This window comes from Zea mays, chromosome 1, assembly GCF_902167145.1.
Source record: "Zea mays cultivar B73 chromosome 1, Zm-B73-REFERENCE-NAM-5.0, whole genome shotgun sequence".
Classification (NCBI taxonomy): domain Eukaryota; kingdom Viridiplantae; phylum Streptophyta; class Magnoliopsida; order Poales; family Poaceae; genus Zea; species Zea mays.
Genome location: NC_050096.1, coordinates 62,190,313 through 62,208,744, shown reverse-complemented (window position 1 = coordinate 62,208,744; position 18,432 = coordinate 62,190,313). Strand labels below are relative to the sequence as shown.

General features: G+C 47.8%; 1 long non-coding RNA gene across 1 annotated transcript; it reads left to right on the top strand.

Annotated features, from left to right (window-relative positions):
• Positions 1-13,278: 13,278 nt before the first annotated feature.
• Positions 13,279-14,614, top strand: LOC103635099 (uncharacterized). Its single transcript, XR_557167.4, has 2 exons — positions 13,279-14,309; positions 14,397-14,614. It is a non-coding gene; the product is annotated as an uncharacterized lncRNA (long non-coding RNA).
• Positions 14,615-18,432: the final 3,818 nt, after the last annotated feature.

The following is an 18,432-nucleotide window of genomic DNA, read 5'->3' as shown; positions in this document are numbered from 1 at the left end:
TAGACCTGATTAGTGGATAATGAATCACTTTGTATAGTCATCTACCCTAGACCTAGGGAACACCAGATTGTCAATCCTTTTCTACTGTGAACTTGTGATCTCTCTGCTGCATATGTTTGGTATATTGCTTTTGTTTGTTATTCCCCAAGTGCATAGAATGAATGATTACTTTACGTAGACAACGGGCAGTCTGTGTTTCCCGAGGAGGTTGCAGAAGAGGTCCCTGAGCAGCAATTTGGCGAAGGCAAGTGTCCTCTGACCCATTATGTCCTATTCACTTATAATTCACTCTCCCGCATTACTTAATTGAAACCTAAGGATTGACTAGCTTTATATTTACCTTGTCCTGGATTACCTTTTGGGTTACATGGTTAGCATTTTGCTATTGCCTTAACTTAATCAATGAACATGATGTGAATACTTATGATACTATGATGTTATCCCGATGATGTTCCTGTGATACTTTAGGGGGCTCAGGCTGTTTCCTGAGTGCCTCTCCGTAAGGACCTGTTTGGGGAGTGACAACCCAGGATAACAGTGCAACCATGAGGGTGAAATGGGATGCCCTTAGCTAATTAATTAGAGGAACTAGAGGTGTAGTTGCTTCGCCGTCGTGCCGTCAATGGGGTCCAGGCACAGTGCTTGCTCTGCCGAGGCTGAGTGCCGAGGTTCGTTCGTTTTGCTTTTGTTAGTCACTCTCCTGCGGGGAGGGGTACTATGTTTATCAAACTGGAGAAACCTAACGGGCGGCTATGATCTCTAGGGGATCTTTGTAAAAGCTACGTAGTGATACCCTGCCGGACCACCTAGGTAGTGGTCAATGGGGATTAGCTCTCCCCGGGTAGAAAGGGAATCATGACTCATGGGTAAAGTGTGCGACCTCTGCAGAGGGTAGTGAAACTGATATATCAGCCGTGCTCACGGTCATGAGCGGCCTTGGGATCCTCTTTGATTAGAGATACTCCGGATACACCTCAGATGATGACTTTAATGATGATGGTTAATGATGGTGACTTTAATTATGCATTCTAGTATTTCCTCTCTGAGGAGGTACTTTTTGAGATTATAACTTGGAATTGGTGATAAAATTTGGCTTCTACTAACAATAAATACTTGACCAACTAAAAGCAACTGCTTGAGCCTAACCCCACATAAAGCTAGTCCACTTCAGCCAAACGGGGCATTTGCTGAGTACGTTGATGTGTACTCATCCTTGCTTTACCACAAAACACCAGGTTGTCCACATTGTAACCACTGCTCAGGAGAAGACGAAGCCGTGGAAGGAGACTTCCAGGAGTTCCAAGACTACGACGAGTTTTAGGTGTGGGTTGACGGCAACCCCCAGTCAGCTGCCTGTGAAGGCCTTATCTTTACTGCGTTTTGCTAGCACTTTGATTTATCAGTTAAGTTGATGACTATGTGGATGTCTATGACTCTGTGATGTAATAAGTTAATACTCTTTTATGTTATTATTCGAGCAATGTGCGTTGATGTTCATTTATGTAACCGCTGTGTACGTGAGTTCTGATCCTGGCACATACATAGTTCGCATTCGGTTTACCTTCCAAAACCGGATGTGACATAAGTGGTATCAAAGTCGTGCTGACTGTAGGACCGCTGACCTAGAGTAGCACTGGTCGTACTAAGGACTATTGACCTTCCCTCTCACCTTGACCTCTGGTGTTACTTCAAAAGTCGGTCACCTCGACCAACCCTATGTTTTACTACATATATATACTATATTATACCTTGTTAAAATTTTATTTTGTTCTGTCTATGGTTTACTCACTTGGCATATTAGTTCTGTTCTTACTCTTATGCTTACGGTGTCTTTTGTAGATGGCTCGTCTTAGACACACTGCACGTAAGTCGATGATTCCTTTCCTGCCGTCTCGCCTTGCGGAGCGTCCTCTGCGCCGCACCGTGTCCAGTCAGTCGAGTCACCTAGAGAGACTGCACCACCGCCTGCGTGAGGAGCAGGAACGCCGGCGTCAGCACAGAGAGCAGCAGGGCTCTTCCTCCCCACCTGAGCAGGAGGTGGAGTCCGTGAGGCGTCGTTCCTCTGTTCCTCAGCTGGAGGCGCCCCCTGCACCACCGCGGGACGCCCCGGCTGTTGGAGGAGCTACTGGAGGAGGTCCTGGAGGAGACCCCGACGACAACGACTCAGACCACAGCACGGAGTCCTCTGAGCCACAGGAGGCGGAAGGATGGGTCACTCGACCCATCACCCGTGACGCCGCTCGCGGTTGTCACTTCTACGACGCACTCGACACCTTGTTGCGCCAGGCTTTCGACCGGCACACCTGGTCGATCGAGTATCGTTGTGTAGTCTACCAGCACAGTCGCGGGAGGTGACCGCTGGGAGGCTACCTGCCTAGTTCGCCGCCCGGAGGATGACCTCCGGGGTGCGGAGGCCGTTTCGGAGCACTACTACATCTCCGAGAGGGACACTGCAGAGGCGGCTATGCAGGATGCATCACGGCGTGCACTCTCCCAGTACTGTTCTTTATTCGGTGGGGTGGCCGACGGTCTTAACCTTAGGTACTACCCCCGCCGTCCTACTGGCAGCACAGAGAGTGTGGTTGTCTCACCTGTTGGTGAGGATAACCCTAGGTTGAGCAGCACAGTCAACCTAGTCGCGGTGCTTAACACCGAGCTGGATCACTCTCTGGACGAGCTAAGCAGGGCTCGAACGGAGATTGCTGAGTTGCGTGCTGAGCTGGCAGAGCGCCGCCACCAGGAGGGTGGTTCCCCCGCTCCTGTTGGGACTCAGCACCCATACCGCTCGCCGCCACATGGTCACCACACTTATGGTTCCCCTGCCTGTAAGACCAGGATAGATCTGGATCCTTAGATCGTTAGTGTCGGAGTTTGTAATAATTCTTAAGTCAGATGTCTCAGTCTTAGATAGTCAGTTTAGTTTGCTTATCAGTTGCTTCCATTCAGTTTAGTTTGCTTATCAGTTGCTTACATGCTTGTTATGATGAACTTGTGCTGGATTTGAATCTTTGTAATGACTGTTGCCAACCTGTGGGTTTCCCCTGCAGTTTGGCCTAGCTAGTGATGTTAATGAAGTCAGTTATTTAGTTGGGAAACCATTTACTTCTACTTTCCTTTTTATCTGAGAAGCTGTGTTGAATCATAATGAGGATCAGTGAAGCTCTTTGTTCACTCAGTGTCATGAAGAATTCTGTATTCCCTTTTCTTATGCTGAAGGATTGTAAGATCAATGCTGATGTGTGAATGTCTTCCACAGATGTCTGACAACAGGCGCCGATGCAACAGGCGTGCTCAGCAAGAGCAGCGTGCCCCGCAGGAGGAACATCAGAGGCAGCCTCCCCCACCACCCACGATGACCGTGGAGCAGATGTTCTTGATGCAGACTCAGGCAGTGCAGGCTATTGGGCAGACTCTGGCAGCCAAGCAGTAGGCTCAACAGCAACCCCAACCCCAGTTGCAAGTGCAGATGCCCCAGATGCCACGGGATAAGCGTGGCGAGTTCATGAGAGGGCACCCTCCTACCTTCGCCCATTCTGCTGACCCCATGGATGCAGAAGACTGGCTGCGCGCAGTGGAAAGGGAACTGCGCACCGCCCAATGTGACGACAGGGAGAAGGTTCTGTACGGTCCCCGTCAGCTAAGGGGAGCAGCCTAGTCCTGGTGGGAGTCCTACCTCGCCACACATGCTGACCCCGAAGCCATCACCTGGGAAGAATTCAGCGAGAGTTTCCGCAGGTACCATGTTCCAGAGGGACTGATGATCGTGAAGAAGGAGGAGTTTCTGGCTTTGAAGCAGGGACCCCTGTCTGTTAGTGAATACAGAGACAAGTTTCTGCAGCTATCTCATTATGCACCTGAAGATGTCAACACTGATGCTAAAAGGCAGTACAGGTTCATGAGGGGTTTGGTGGATCCCCTACATTACCAGCTGATGAATCACACCTTCCCCACCTTCCAGCACCTGATCGATAGGGCAGTTATGACTGAGAAGAAGCGTAAGGATATGGAAGATCGGAAGCGCAAGATGAGTGGACCACAGTCCGGAAGCATCAGCCGCCCCCGCTTCTCAGGCAGTTCATCTCAGCAAGGCAGGCCTGGTCACCCACAGGGATATCAGCATCAGAGTCAGCGTCCGCATCAGCAGCAGTTTCAGAGGCAGTACCCACAACAGCAGCAGTATCGTCAGAACAGCCAGCAGGGAGGTAATCAGTATCAGAAGCAGAACAACCAGGCACCTCGCCTTCCTGCCCCAGCAGCAAATCAGAACAACCAAGCAGCCCCAGCACAAGGAGGAGGCAGAGGATGCTTTCACTGTGGAGAACAAGGCCACTGGGCGATGCAGTGCCCAAAGAAGATGGAGCAGCAGCAGACCAACCCCAATGCTCCAACAAGGCAAGGTGTACTGCAGCAGGCAGCAGGCAATCGTGGCCAAGCGTACAACCGTGGAAAGGTGAACCACTTGGAGGCCGAAGCAATCCAGGATGCACCAGATGTGGCAGTAGGTATGTTCTCAGTCGAATCTCATCCCGCAAAAGTGCTATTTGATACTGGTGCAACTCATTCATTTGTCACTGCAACATGGGTAGAAATGCATAACATCTCAGTAGAGGCAATGATGCCACCCATGAGGATTAATTTGGTTGGTGGCAAAGTGCAAGCAGATAAATTATGCTCAAATATAAGGGTGGAAATAAGGGGGATAGGGTTCCCCAGCGACCTAATAGTAATAGACACCCCTGGGTTAGATGTCATCCTAGGGATGAATTGGTTAATAAAATATGAAGCGAATGTCAGCTGTGACAAGAGGACCGTAACATTGAAGTCCCCATCCGGAGAGGAGGTAGTGGCTGAGCTAAAGATGCCTAAATCAGCGGAGGGAGATTGTCACCAGATTTCAGTTGATAGTAAGGAGGCCAACCCGCTCGAGGCTATCAAGGTTGTGTCGGACTTTCCGGATGTGTTTCCCGAGGAGCTAACGGGCATGCCACCCGAGAGAAAAGTCGAATTTGCCATAGAGCTTATCCCTGGTACCGCCCCCATTTCTAAAAGAGTCTATCGAGTGTCTGGACCAGAATTGGTGGAACTCAAGAAGCAGATTGATGAGCTGTTAGAGAAGGGTTACATCAGACCAAGTACCTCGCCTTGGGCCGCTCCAGTATTGTTTGTAGAGAACAAAGATGGTACCAAAAGGATGTGCATAGATTACAGAGCCTTGAATGAAGTCACTATTAAGAACAAGTACCCCCTGCCAAGAATAGAAGATCTGTTTGACCAACTCAGAGGTGCCAGCGTATTCTCGAAGATAGATCTGAGATCAGGTTACCATCAACTCAGAATCCGACCCTCAGACATACCGAAGACAGCATTCATCACCAAGTATGGGTTATATGAGTATACAGTTATGTCCTTTGGTTTGACAAATGCGCCAGCCTTCTTTATGTATCTGATGAACAGTGTGTTCATGGACTACCTAGACAAGTTTGTGGTGGTGTTCATCGACGATATTCTCATATATTCCAAAAGTGAGGAAGAACATGTGGAGCATTTGAAGATGGTATTGCAAAGGCTATGAGAGCATCAGTTGTATGCCAAGCTGAGCAAATGCGAGTTCTGGATTCATGAAGTCTTGTTTCTGGGTCACATCATAAACCAAGATGGGTTAGCTGTGGATCCAAAGAAGGTAGCAGATATCCTGAACTGGAAAGCACCGAAGGATGTTCGTGGGATCAAGAGCTTCATTGGAATGGCCGGATACTATAGGCACTTCATTGAAGGCTTTTCAAAGATTGCTAGACCAATGACAGCGTTACTAGCGAAGAAAGTTGAGTTTAAGTGGACCCAAAAGTGTCAAGAAGCATTTGAAGAACTGAAGAATAGATTGACTACAGCACCTGTGTTAGTTCTGCCTGATGTTCACAAGCCATTCTCGGTGTATTGCGATGCTTCTTACACCGGATTGGGATGTGTGCTAATGCAAGAAGGAAGAGTTGTAGCATACTCATCTCGACAGCTGAAGATCCATGAGAAAAATTACCCCACACACGACCTGGAGTTGGCAGCAGTGGTTCATGCGTTAAAGACATGGAGACATTACCTGTATGGGCTGAAGTGCGACATCTACAAAGATCATAAAAGTCTGAAGTACATATTCACCCAATCAGAGTTAAACATGAGGCAGCGAAGATGGTTGGAATTGATCAAAGACTATGAGTTGGAGATACATTGCCATCCAGGCAAAGCCAATGTTGTTGCAGATGCTCTAAGCAGGAAGAGTCAAGTTAATATGATGGCCACGTACCCAATGTCATATGAGTTAGCCAAGGAGTTCGACAGACTGAGTCTCGCTTTCCTAAACAGTACGCAAGGAGTAACAGTGGAATTAGAGCCCACTCTAGAGCGGTAGATCAAAGAAGGGCAGAAGGATGATGAAAACATCAACAAGATCCGACAGCTGATCTTAGAAGGAAGAGGCAAGGACTTTCGAGAGGATGAAGAGGGAGTAATATGGTTCAAGGACCGATTGTGTGTTCCCGACCTCAAACCTATTCGGGAGCTGATCCTCAAGGAAGCTCATGAGACAGCCTACTCCATACACCCTGGAAGTGAGAAGATGTATCAGGATTTAAAAAGGAGGTTTTGGTGGTATGGCATGAAAAGAGAGATCGCAGAATATGTCGCCATCTGTGATAGCTGTCAAAGAACCAAAGCAGAGCATCAGAGGCCCGCCGGATTGTTGCAGCCATTGCAGATTCCTCAGTGGAAGTGGGATGAGATCGGGATGGATTTTATAGTTGGCCTACCTCGTACCCGGGCCGGCTATGATTCCATCTGGGTGGTTGTGGACCGCTTAACAAAGGTAGCCCATTTCATACCCGTGAAGACAACATACACCGGAGCAACGTTAGCTGAGTTATACATGTCTCGGATAGTCTGCCTTCATGGTGTGCTGAAGAAGATAGTGTCAGATCGAGGAACACAGTTCACCTCTCATTTTTGGCAGCAGCTACAAGAAGCTTTGGGCACACATTTGAACTTCAGCTCGGCTTATCACCCACAGACAGACGGTCAGACTGAGAGAACCAATCAGATCCTAGAAGATATGCTGAGAGCCTGTGCGTTGCAAGACAAGTCAGGATGGGAAAAAAGGTTACCTTATGCAGAATTCTCCTACAACAATAGTTACCAGGCCAGCTTGAAGATGTCACCGTTTCAGGCGCTCTATGGGCGGAGTTGTAGGACTCCGCTGCATTGAGACCAGCCTGGAGAGAGACAGGTGTTTGGCCCTGACATCTTGCTTGAAGCCGAAGAGAATATCAAAATAGTTCGGGAGAATCTGAAGATAGCACAATCAAGGCAGCGAAGCTATGCTGACAGAAGGAGAAGGGAATTGAGTTTCGAAGTGGGAGATTACGTCTATCTGAAGGTGTCACCTATCAGAGGAGTCAGAAGGTTCGGAGTTAAAGGCAAGTTAGCACCCCAGTACGTTGGACCATATCAGATTCAAGCAAAGCGTGGAGAAGTGGCCTATCAGCTCAACCTACCAGAAAGTTTGTCGGTAGTGCACAATGTGTTCCACGTGTCGCAATTGAAGAAGTGTCTGCGAGTACCAGAAGAACAGTTGCCAGTGGAGGACTTGGAAGTCCAAGAGGATCTGACCTACGTAGAGAAGCCAACGCAGATTCTGGAGTTTGCAGACAAAGTCACCCAGAGAAACACCATCAAAATGTGCAAAGTCAGATGGGGCCACCACTCTGAGGAAGAAGCAACCTGGGAACGAGAAGATGATCTGAAGGCCAAATACCCTGAACTCTTTGCTGACCAACCTTGAATCTCGGGGCGAGATTCTTTTAAGGGAGATAGGTTTGTAACACCCTGAATTTGGGGGTATAAAATTTCTTTGCTCATATTTACAAATTAAGGTGTTACTTCTCTTTTCACACCCTTCCCAATCTCCTCTTTCTCTTTTCTATAGAAGAAAAGTGGCTATTTTCTTTGTGTAATTATAGTCTATTAGACTAAAACTCCAAGGAAGTATGAATTGTGGCATCATGTTAAACCCTAAGTTTCACTTTTGTTTGGTGCATAATACTTGGAAGTGCTAATTTGAATTTGTGGCCTATTTAGATTTGAATCAAATAGAGTAAATAAAAAGAAAAGGGAAAACAATTGTTGGAATAAAAGAAAAAAAGGAAAGAAGCCCATACCCCTGCCCCCCTCAGCCTTTCGGCCCAGCCGGCCCACCCCGCGCGCGCGCGCCTTCTCCCCCCTCCTCTCTCTGCCCTGGCGGGCCCGCCAGTCAGCGCAGCCGCCTTCCCCGCATCCGCGCCCGCTTCCCCCGCTCTCTCTGCTCGCGGGCCCGGGCTGTCAGCTCCCTCGTCTCCGCGTAACCGCCGCCCCGAGCTGCGCGTGCCGCGGACTCCGCGCCCACGTCGCGCGTGAAGCTCGCAACCACCTCGCCCTCGGCCACTTGAGCCCGGAGCCTAGCCCACCCTCTCTCCCTCCCTCATTTGCGCACCTGCAGACCTCCCTTCCACCTCCCCCACGCTGCTCGCACGCCAAAGCGCCGCCGCCATTAACCGCCGCCGTCCCGAGCCCGTTCCTCCGTCGACGTTGGAGCCCCGCCGTGCCCTCTGCCACGGTGAGCTTCGCCTCGACGTCCGCAACCTGGGACACGCCCCAATTTCCCCTCTCCCTCCCTAATTTCCTCTGCCCGCGCTCACCCGCCGTCCTCTGCGCAGTCGCCGTGGTCCGCCACCGTCGACTCGGGCTACCGCCGTGCCTACGCCGCCACCGAGGGGTCCCCGGAGTTCGCCTTGAGGTAAGGAACCTCCCCTGCCCTCTCCCTTCCTTTCTATTGCCCCCTGCTGCGCTTAATTCCTCGCCGGAGTCCATTAGCGCTGCCGCCGAACCACTTCGCCGTGGACCGCCCCCCTCCGGTGCCCCTGTCCCGACCTAGCCCCCACCAGAAGATTCCCCGCGCCTTCCCCAACCTCCCCGGCCATCCCGGTCGCCCTAAGGACCCGCAGAGCCCCCGCGCCCCTTGTCTCCGGCGAGTTCCCCGCCGCGGGAACGGGCGCCGCCGCCTCTGCTAGCCGGAAGGGAGGACAGAAGCCAGCCGCCAGATCTCCGCTGTCCATCTTAGATCGGACGACCCTGTTTCAAATAGCCCGAACCCAACCTTAGCCGTCCGCCTGAGATCCGACGGCCCAGGGCCGTTTCCCCCCGCATCCCGCCTTCCTGTCAATCGGGCCCCGCCTGTCAGCCGTCCGCGCCCGCTCTGCCCGCCCGGCCCCGCCTGTCAGCCGCTCATGCCGCCGCGCGCTCGCGCGCCCGCTTGCAGATCTAATCTCGGGCGTTGATCCGAGATCCAACGGCCATAGGAGCCCGATACCCCTTCGCCCGCGCAATTTCTTAAAGAGACCCCCGGTTTTCTGCAAATTAACCCGCCGTCCCTGGAACTTCGCAGTTAGGTCCTCGGACCTTTTATTTAATCCAAAATAAGTATTTAAGGAATATTTTTAATCCCTAATCTTGTAAAATTCATAACTTTGTCATATGAACTCCAAATTAGGTGCTTCAAATTGCAAAATGTTCATAATATTCTTATCTATCTATTTAAACAATGTTTCCCTGCTGTTTTTATGTCCCAATTAATAGTTGATCATTAGGGTAAAATTAATGTTATTGGAACCCTATTTGAGATAAATAAAAGATAGTAGACTTTAATAAAAGTTGGAGCACCTAAGTTTATGGACTTAACACCATGTAATGATTTAACCCCACCACTGACTTAGACCTGATTAGTGGATAATGAATCACTTTGTATAGTCATCTACCCTAGACCTAGGGAACACCAGATTGCCAATCCTTTTCTACTGTGAACTTGTGATCTCTCTGCTGCATATGTTTGGTATATTGCTTTTGTTTGTTATTCCCCAAGTGCATAGAATGAATGATTACTTTACGTAGACAACGGGCAGTCTGTGTTTCCCGAGGAGGTTGCAGAAGAGGTCCCTGAGCAGCAATTTGGTGAAGGCAAGTGTCCTCTGACCCATTATGTCCTATTCACTTATAATTCACTCTCCCGCATTACTTAATTGAAACCTAAGGATTGACTAGCTTTATATTTACCTTGTCCTGGATTACCTTTTGTCACACCCGGTTTTGGAAGGTAAACCGAATGCGAACCATGTACGTGCCAGGATCAGAAATTCACGTACACGGCGATTACATAAATGACTCATCATAGCACAATGCTTCGAATAACAATAAAGATAAGTAATAATATGAAAGACTAGAGTCATTTACATAATATAATCAAAGTACACAGAACAGAAACGTAGCCAACGTAAATAAACCCACCACAGGCAGCTGACTGGGGGAGGTCGCTAGCCTAATCCTCGAACTCGTCGAAGTCCTGGAACTCCTGGAGATTCGCCTCGACGCCTTCTTCTTTACCTGAGCATAGATTGCACCAAAGGCAACCTGGTGTTTTGTGAAAGCAAGGGTGAGTACACATCAACGTACTCAGCAAATGTCCCGTTTGGCTGTAGTGGACTAGCTTTATTTGGGGTTAAGGTCAAGCAACTGCTTTTAGTTGGTCAGGTTATTATTACTAATTGAGAGCCAGGTTTTAACATTAACCCAAGTTATTAACCCAAAGTATCCTTTCCAAACGGAAGGAATACCACTTACCATTACCATAGTCATAACCATCATCATTGTCACCACCTGTAAACCAACCATCTCTGATCAAGTATCTCTAATCAAAGAGGATCCCAAGGCCGCTCATAACCGTGAGCACGGCTGATATATCAGTTTCTAACCCTCTGCAGAGGTCGCACACTTTACCCATGAACCGTGATTCCCATTTTGCCCGGGGATCATGACTCCCCATTGATCACTTCCTAGGTGGTCCGGCAGGGTATCACTATGTAGCCTTTACAAAGATTCCCTAGAGGTCATAGCCGCCCGTTAGGTTTCTCCAGTTTGATAAACACAGTACCTCTCCCCGCAGGAGGGTGACTAACAAAAGCAAAACAAAAGAACCTCGGCACCCAGCCTCGGCAGAGCAAGCACTGTGCCTGGACCCCATTGACGGCACGACGGCGAAGCAACTACACCTCTAGTTCCTCTAATTAATTAGCTAAGGGCGCCCCATTTCACCCTCATGGTTGCACTGTTATCCCGGGTGGTCTCTCAACGAACAGGTCCTTACGGAGAGGTACTCGGGAAACAGCCCGAGTCCCCTTAAATGCCGCAAGTATATCATCATATCCAGAATAAAATCACAGTATCATCATTGTATCTCATCATGTTCATTGATTAAAGTAAAGCGCTGGCATGTAGCTAACCATAGTAACCCAAAAGGTAAATCAAGGACAGGGTAAATAGAAAGCTAGTAAATCCTTAGATTGTTCATAGTATGCGGAACAGTGTATTATAAAGTAAATGGGACATAATGGGTCAGAGGACACTTGCCTTCACCAAACAGATGCTCAGGGTCTTCGATCTCGTAGAACTCGAAAAGTGTGAACACTTGGTCGCCAAAGCTTGACTGTCGATTCCTCGAAGCTCAGAAACGAATCATGATCTAGTCGCAACGCGAAGCGAAGACGAACAAGCACAAGCAAATAAACATAGATATATGCATAAGAACATTACACCATACAAGATAAAATGTTATAAAAACATGCAGCATAAAATAGAGTTCGATTCTATAGTCACGCGAGGGAAGAAACGCGACGGTCGAAGCTAGAGTCGAGGAGTTATCGCGTTTACGCTAAACAAATATAACATTTAATTCGACATTAACAAATATAGTGTTATACATCAGTCAGTTCGATTAATCTGCTACACTGACCAATATCAGTTAAATAAGTAATTTAATTAAAACGAGAGATTCTAAGTGAGGCGAATCTAGGACGTGCGAAACAACACGACAGCGCGCGAACGATGCGGGGACACACGCGACATAGCACACGAACGACGCACAAGACAGCGCGCGCGACCAGCACGAACGACACGCGAAACAGCACGCCACCGCGTGCTGAACAATACGCGCGACATAGGCGGGAAAGCTAAATCGGTAACGTGTTTATACTAAACAAGTCTTAATTAGAATATTAGTTCGACGTAATTATAATTACGTGAATTGACATTATCATATCAAATATAAATTAATACTACTACTTAGCTTTGACTAACTTACTATTTTAATAGTGGACGATTAAACAAATAGTTAACTAATTAACCTTAGTGATTATAATCGAACGACTTTAATATCGCGCGCGGACAGTGCACGACACGCGACCCAGATGCGCGAAGGAAAGTCGACAACGCGCAAACAGCACGCGAATAACATTATGCGACGACGCGCGGACACACGCGACGCACGCAAACGACACACGAAACAGCACGCGCGATGAGCGCGAATGCGCAGGAATCAGCACGCGACCACGAGCATATCGCGCACGAACAACGCACAGACAGCACGTGCACGACACGCGAAGCAGCACGCCACCGCGCGTGGAATAGCACACGTGATAGGCAGCGAAGAACTAATTAGATGTCGTATTTAAACTATACAAGTATCAAATAAATAAAAGTATTTAAGTCAATATTAAAGTTAATATTTATTCATAAAAACGCAAGTTGACAATTATATATTTAATTTAATTAGAATTCTAATCTAATAATCATTAGTCGAGCAACCATTAAATAAATTAATTAGAATGTGTGACCTGATAAGTTAATGTTATTAACATGAGTGATTATAAGCAAGAACAATTTATTATTACGAGCAGACGTCGTCCGACCCGCGTCATCGACACGCAAGATACACGCTAACAAAGTGCGACAAGGCAAACGACACATGAGAATTACTAATTAGATGTCATGTTTATACTAAACAAGTATTAACTCATAAACATTTGAATCGACGTAATCACATTAACAAATATTTATAAAAGCACAAATTTAAACTATAAATTAGTTTTAATTTGAAAGTTGTTTTTAATAACTATCGAATGAACAATTAATTAAATTAACTAAAATATATGACATGGTGAAACAATATTATTAACACGTAGACGATATTATTATGGAATTAACGCAAGAGGAACAGATCAAAATGGAATTTTTATGTAAACGATAAAGTCTACGTAAAATCGCGATGATGTGGCTCAAGGTGACTGGTCAGACCCAAACCACATGGAGGGCTACAAAGTCGCGGGCGCACCAGATCTGACCCATGGCTGTTCTATTTTCTCTCATGCATGACGTGCGGTGATGAGATCATGTGGAGAAGGAACATGCAGGTGGGACCCATACACGATTTCTCTTTTCAGTTGCATACTTACGCAGGTGGATCGTGCGTGGGTTGCTGCATGTTGCATGACTGTGGGGTCCACACAACAGTTCTTCTCTTTCTTCTCTACATTTATCTCCTTCCCGTATCTACAATTCTGCACTGCTAGCGCATGCAGGCAAGACGCGGGGCAGCTCGACGGCGAGTGCTGCGCGCAGCTCGTTAGAGCCGAGGCCGAGGTGCGCGGCAGCACGCCCGCACTGGCACGGGGGCTAGCCGGCGGGGGCAGGCAGTAGGGCCAGGGACCGATGAGGGGCTGCGAGCAGGGGCGGATCTCCACCCGGGGCTGCCTGGGCTGCAGCCCCGGTCGGAATTCGCGGCCCACTAGAGGCCCATAGTCGTGCTTGCGCCCAGTCCCCCAACCCTAGCCGCCGCTCCTGCCGGTACCGCGCGGCCGCACGCCCGCACAGTTCCTCTCCAGCGCCGCAGCGAGCTCACTGCTCAGCGCCTCTTGCTCCGCTGCTCAGCTGCTCTTGCCCTCCTCTCCTCTCCAGCGCAGCGCCTCCTCTCCTGCTCTCCAACGCCCGCGCCGTGTCTCCTCTCCAGCGCCGCGTCGCTGCGCGCTTGCGGCTCACGACCAGCCACCGGCCAGGCCGCACCGCGGCACGCGGCACTGCCAGGCATAGGCGCCAGGACCTCCATCTCCCATGAGTCTGCCTCTTCCGACGACGCCGAGTCCGCTGCATTCACCGTGAACTCGGACAATGTCATCGTCTTCGGCCTTTTGTCACAAGGACAATCATTGGAGCTGCTCGTTGGAAGCAATGGCTCGATGCAGATCGACCCAGAGAGAGATGTGAGTGTGTGGGGAAAAGAAGGCAAGCCATGTGCAGTGACAACCGCAAAAGGACATCACACATCATAAAGTTTCGACGACGCCGAGTCCGCTGCATTCACCGTGAACTCGGACAATGTCATCGTCTTCGGCGTTAGCTTCAAGGTCCGTCCGTGCACTTGACTTGACCGTACCCCCGGCCCTCCCTCCGTTTGTACGTCCGTCTAACTAGAACGCCAAACTTGACGACAGAACAGCGCCCGCGTCGGCCTGGTGAACGACCCGGAGATCCGTTCCGTGGCGGCGATGGTGGCCGGCGACAAGGCGACCTTGTACCACTGCCCGTTCTACAACCCCCACCACACCCTGTATCGACTTATTTCTAGACTACGTATTTTTTGAATGTTTAAATTATATCTTTCTTCTTGTGTCATATTAAACATCAATTATATTTTTTTGTTCGGTTTAAATTTTTTATTATAGTATTAATTTAGTAGCCCCCCTCTTGGATCAATCCTGGATCCGCCACTGGCTGCGAGCCTGGGGCTCGCCAAAGCGGGCGAGTGGGCTGCACGCGCACGCAGGAGCTCGCGGCGGCGCGGACTGAAGCAGCAGTGGCACCGGACAACACAGCTGGTGTATGGCCACGGCCACGACGTGCGGTTGCGGCCAGGCGATGGTAAGGCCGAGCGAAAGGGTCCAAGGCCAGCGCAAACGTCGAAAAAAAACCAGACGGAAAGGAAAAAAAACAGGGAGGGAAGAAGGACTCACCGGAGCGACAGAGGTCTAGGTTGAAGCTCGCTGGACACATAGGCGACGCATAAGAGCCGACAGGTTCGCAGGACGGCAGCCAGCAGCGCGGCGCCGGGAGGGGTTCGCCTGCCAAGCAGTATGACCGCGAGGAGAGGGAGAGAGACTACACAGCGATGAAAACAAGTAGGGGCGGTTTTTGAGTTCTAGGGACCTGTAGCATTCATCATGGGGAAGAGGTTAGAGAAGAGGGAGGGTGCTGAACGTGGCTTGGCGGCGACTGCTAGACTGGCGAGCATGTGAGCGGCTGGGCTGCAGCGCGCACGTGAAGTGGGCTGGGGGCGCGTGCTGGGCCGAGCGGCTGGGCAGACACGGGTGAGGGAAAAGTGCGGGAGTGGGCCATGAGACCGAGATGGGCTGAGGGGACGAGGTGTTGTGTCTTTCCCTTTTCTTTTTATTTTCATCTTCTTTACTTCATCTATTTCTTTCTAAATCCATACATAACTCAAACTCAGTGTATGCATATCAAGTTCACTCACTAAATAAAAAAAATAGGTAAGTTCCAGCATGATGCAACAATCATAATCTCTCCTAGGGTTTATCCCACTAAGCTTGAAAATTATATAGAACAAACTAACTCTCCATTATTAGAGGAAAAAAAGAAGAAAAAGCATGTAAAGGAGAGGGTAACACCTGAATTTGGTGGATATTGGGAAAAGAAATTTTATACCCCCAAATTCAGGGTGTTACAAATCTAACCCCCTTAACAGAATCTCGCCCTCGAGATTCAAGAAGAGGCTAGCAAGAAAATGAGATTGGTTCATCGATCGTTTATAGATTCTTCGGCTCAACTTTGACTCTCGCAACTTTAACTTCTGGACTGGTTGCTTTGACCTTTAGATGCTTGAGACCGATCGATGCAATTCTTGAGGATCTCTTGGACCTGTGGGTTAGGACCCACACACGCTTTCACTGCGCCACTCTGATCTTGTTGGTTGATGTTGATTGCATTGTCTTCATTGGGGTTAGCGGCTAACCCCCTTAACAAGAGCATTGATACACGCTTGATGAAGATGCTGCCGATTCTGATCTTGACTGATTTGGAGGAGTTGGAGATTGCCAAATGGACAGGTGCAAGAGGAAAGTATAGCGAGAAAAGGTAAGTATAGACAGATTAGAGAGAGCAGGGGGAGAACCCAACTAATTAACTCTATGGCACTCACCTAGTAAACAAATGCCATTGCGGACCAAGGGCCACAACACATCAACACTCATTCCAAAGAAGCAAATCAGTCATAGCAGAAGGACAAACATCATGAGCACACAACAACAAACATCTCGTTGCTACACGTTAATGTTAAATTGATGGTGATCTTTCCTTAAAAGGGAAAATACTCTAATGCCAACAAAGGCAAGGGGAATAATAAGACATGGAGGATAGGGGCATGGGCATAATAAAGGATGGAGCTAAAGCAATGATTGTAACCGACAAGGGAGAGAATGCAACCAAGGTCAGGATAGGTAAAACACCCTTCTCAAATCGAGAAAAAAAATGATATTTCAAAAGGTAGGCATAAGATAACATCATGGAAAGATCTAGAGATTACAAAAGTAAGGGAGGTGAAAGGCAAAAACACACCAAAAGATAGAGTTAGGACAAGACTTTTAATGTGACAGAGGAATAAGGAAACGAACAAGAGCGGGGAGGGGTAAAACAACACTCTTGAACTGGAATGGGAGAGGAAGCTTTAAAATGCAGGTGCAAGATAAGCATCATGGTAAAGTTCAAGGGATGACAAGGGTTAAGGTGATAACGGACAAACACAACCAAGGAGGTATTTTAGACAAAACGTGCGAGGTATCGAAGAATGGGAAGCAATCAATGGTGAAGTAGGTGAGGCATTATCCTCAAACAGCAATGAAAAAGAGCAGGCTTTAAAGGGTAGGTTCAAGATAAGCATGTGGGCAAGGGCATCGGTATCACGAGGGTTTAAAGGTAATAATGGACAAGGATGTAGAAGAGGAGGTAAATGGGTATAAGAACCAAGGGTATAAATACCACAGAGGGTGGAGTTAAGACAGGACGTGCAAGTGAAAAAAGAGGGTACGTCCAAGGGCCAGATAGGTAAACTGCCACTCTCAAATTGAGGTGGAAGAGAGGGCATTTCTAAAGAGTAGGAATAAAGAGGAGTATCAAGGCAAGATCGATAGATGACAAGGTGATGGTGATAGAAAATCATAACATAGCAAAGGATGGAATTAAGACAACACTTGTAAGGCGAAAAGAAGTGAAGAGAAATCAAGGGAGAGGTAGGTAACTCGCAACTCCCAAACTAGGTTGAAAGAAAGGGGGTGATTTAAAGGATAAATTTAAGGTAAGCATTTAGGTAGAAGACATAAATATCGCAAGGGCCAAAGGCGATAACGGACAAGGGTGTAAGAGAAAAGATAAAGGCATAGAAGAGAAAGTGGTACAAATACAATAACGAATGGAGTTAAGTCTAGGCCTACACGCGGTAAAGAAGAGGATATAGTCAAGGGTGAGATAAGTAAATCATAGCTCTCGAATTGAGATAGAAAAGAGGGGATTTCAACAAGCAGACCTAAGATAAGTATCAAGGCAAGATCTACCGATTACAAAGGTAAGGATGATATCAAACAAAAGCTCAACAAAGGATGAAGTTAAGGTAAGACATGACTTGCAAAGCGACAAAGGGAAAGGAAACGAACAAGAGCGGGATAGGGAAAATAACACTCTCGGATTGAAATGGAATAAGTGAGGCTAAACAAATAGGTAAACATCATGTTAAATATGGAGGGAGGTCAAGGGTCAAAGGTGGTAATAGGCAAGGATATAAAGGAAGAGGTAAATGTACAAAAAAAACCAGGAATCTAGGTACAATCAAGAATAGAGATAAGATAAGTCTTGCAAGAGGTAAAGTATAGGATATAACCACGGGTGAGATAAGTAAGAGACCACGCTTGAACTAAGGTAGGAGATTAGAGGTTTTAGATAACGAACATAGCGTAATCGCTAAGGTAAGATTAAGAGATGAGAAGGGTAAAGGCAATAAGAAACAAAAGCACAACAAAGGATGAGGTTACAAACTCGCGAGCCAAAGAAGAGAATACGACCAAGAAAAAGAAGGTATGAGACGGAAGAGGGGCGATTTTAAAGGACAGGTATGAGACAAACATCAATGTAGGATATAGAGGTGTCAAGGGTGCATATGATAATAATTAAAAAGCATAACAAAGGATATAGTTAAGACAAGACTCGCAAAACGACAAAGTGGAGAAAACAATCAAGGGTAAGATCGGTAAGGTTCCAACAGAAGGGTTGAAGTAAAGATTCATTACCGAGTGGAGTTACAAGGAAACAACGAGATTACTGCAGGTGTGCAAAATAAAATGATCACTCATGGATCATTAAGAAACAAGGGTGGTCAAGGGCATGTTAACTGAAATATTTCAAACAGATATTGGGATATAAAGGTAAGCATATATAAAAATAAGAGTATGCAAGATTCCAATGGTA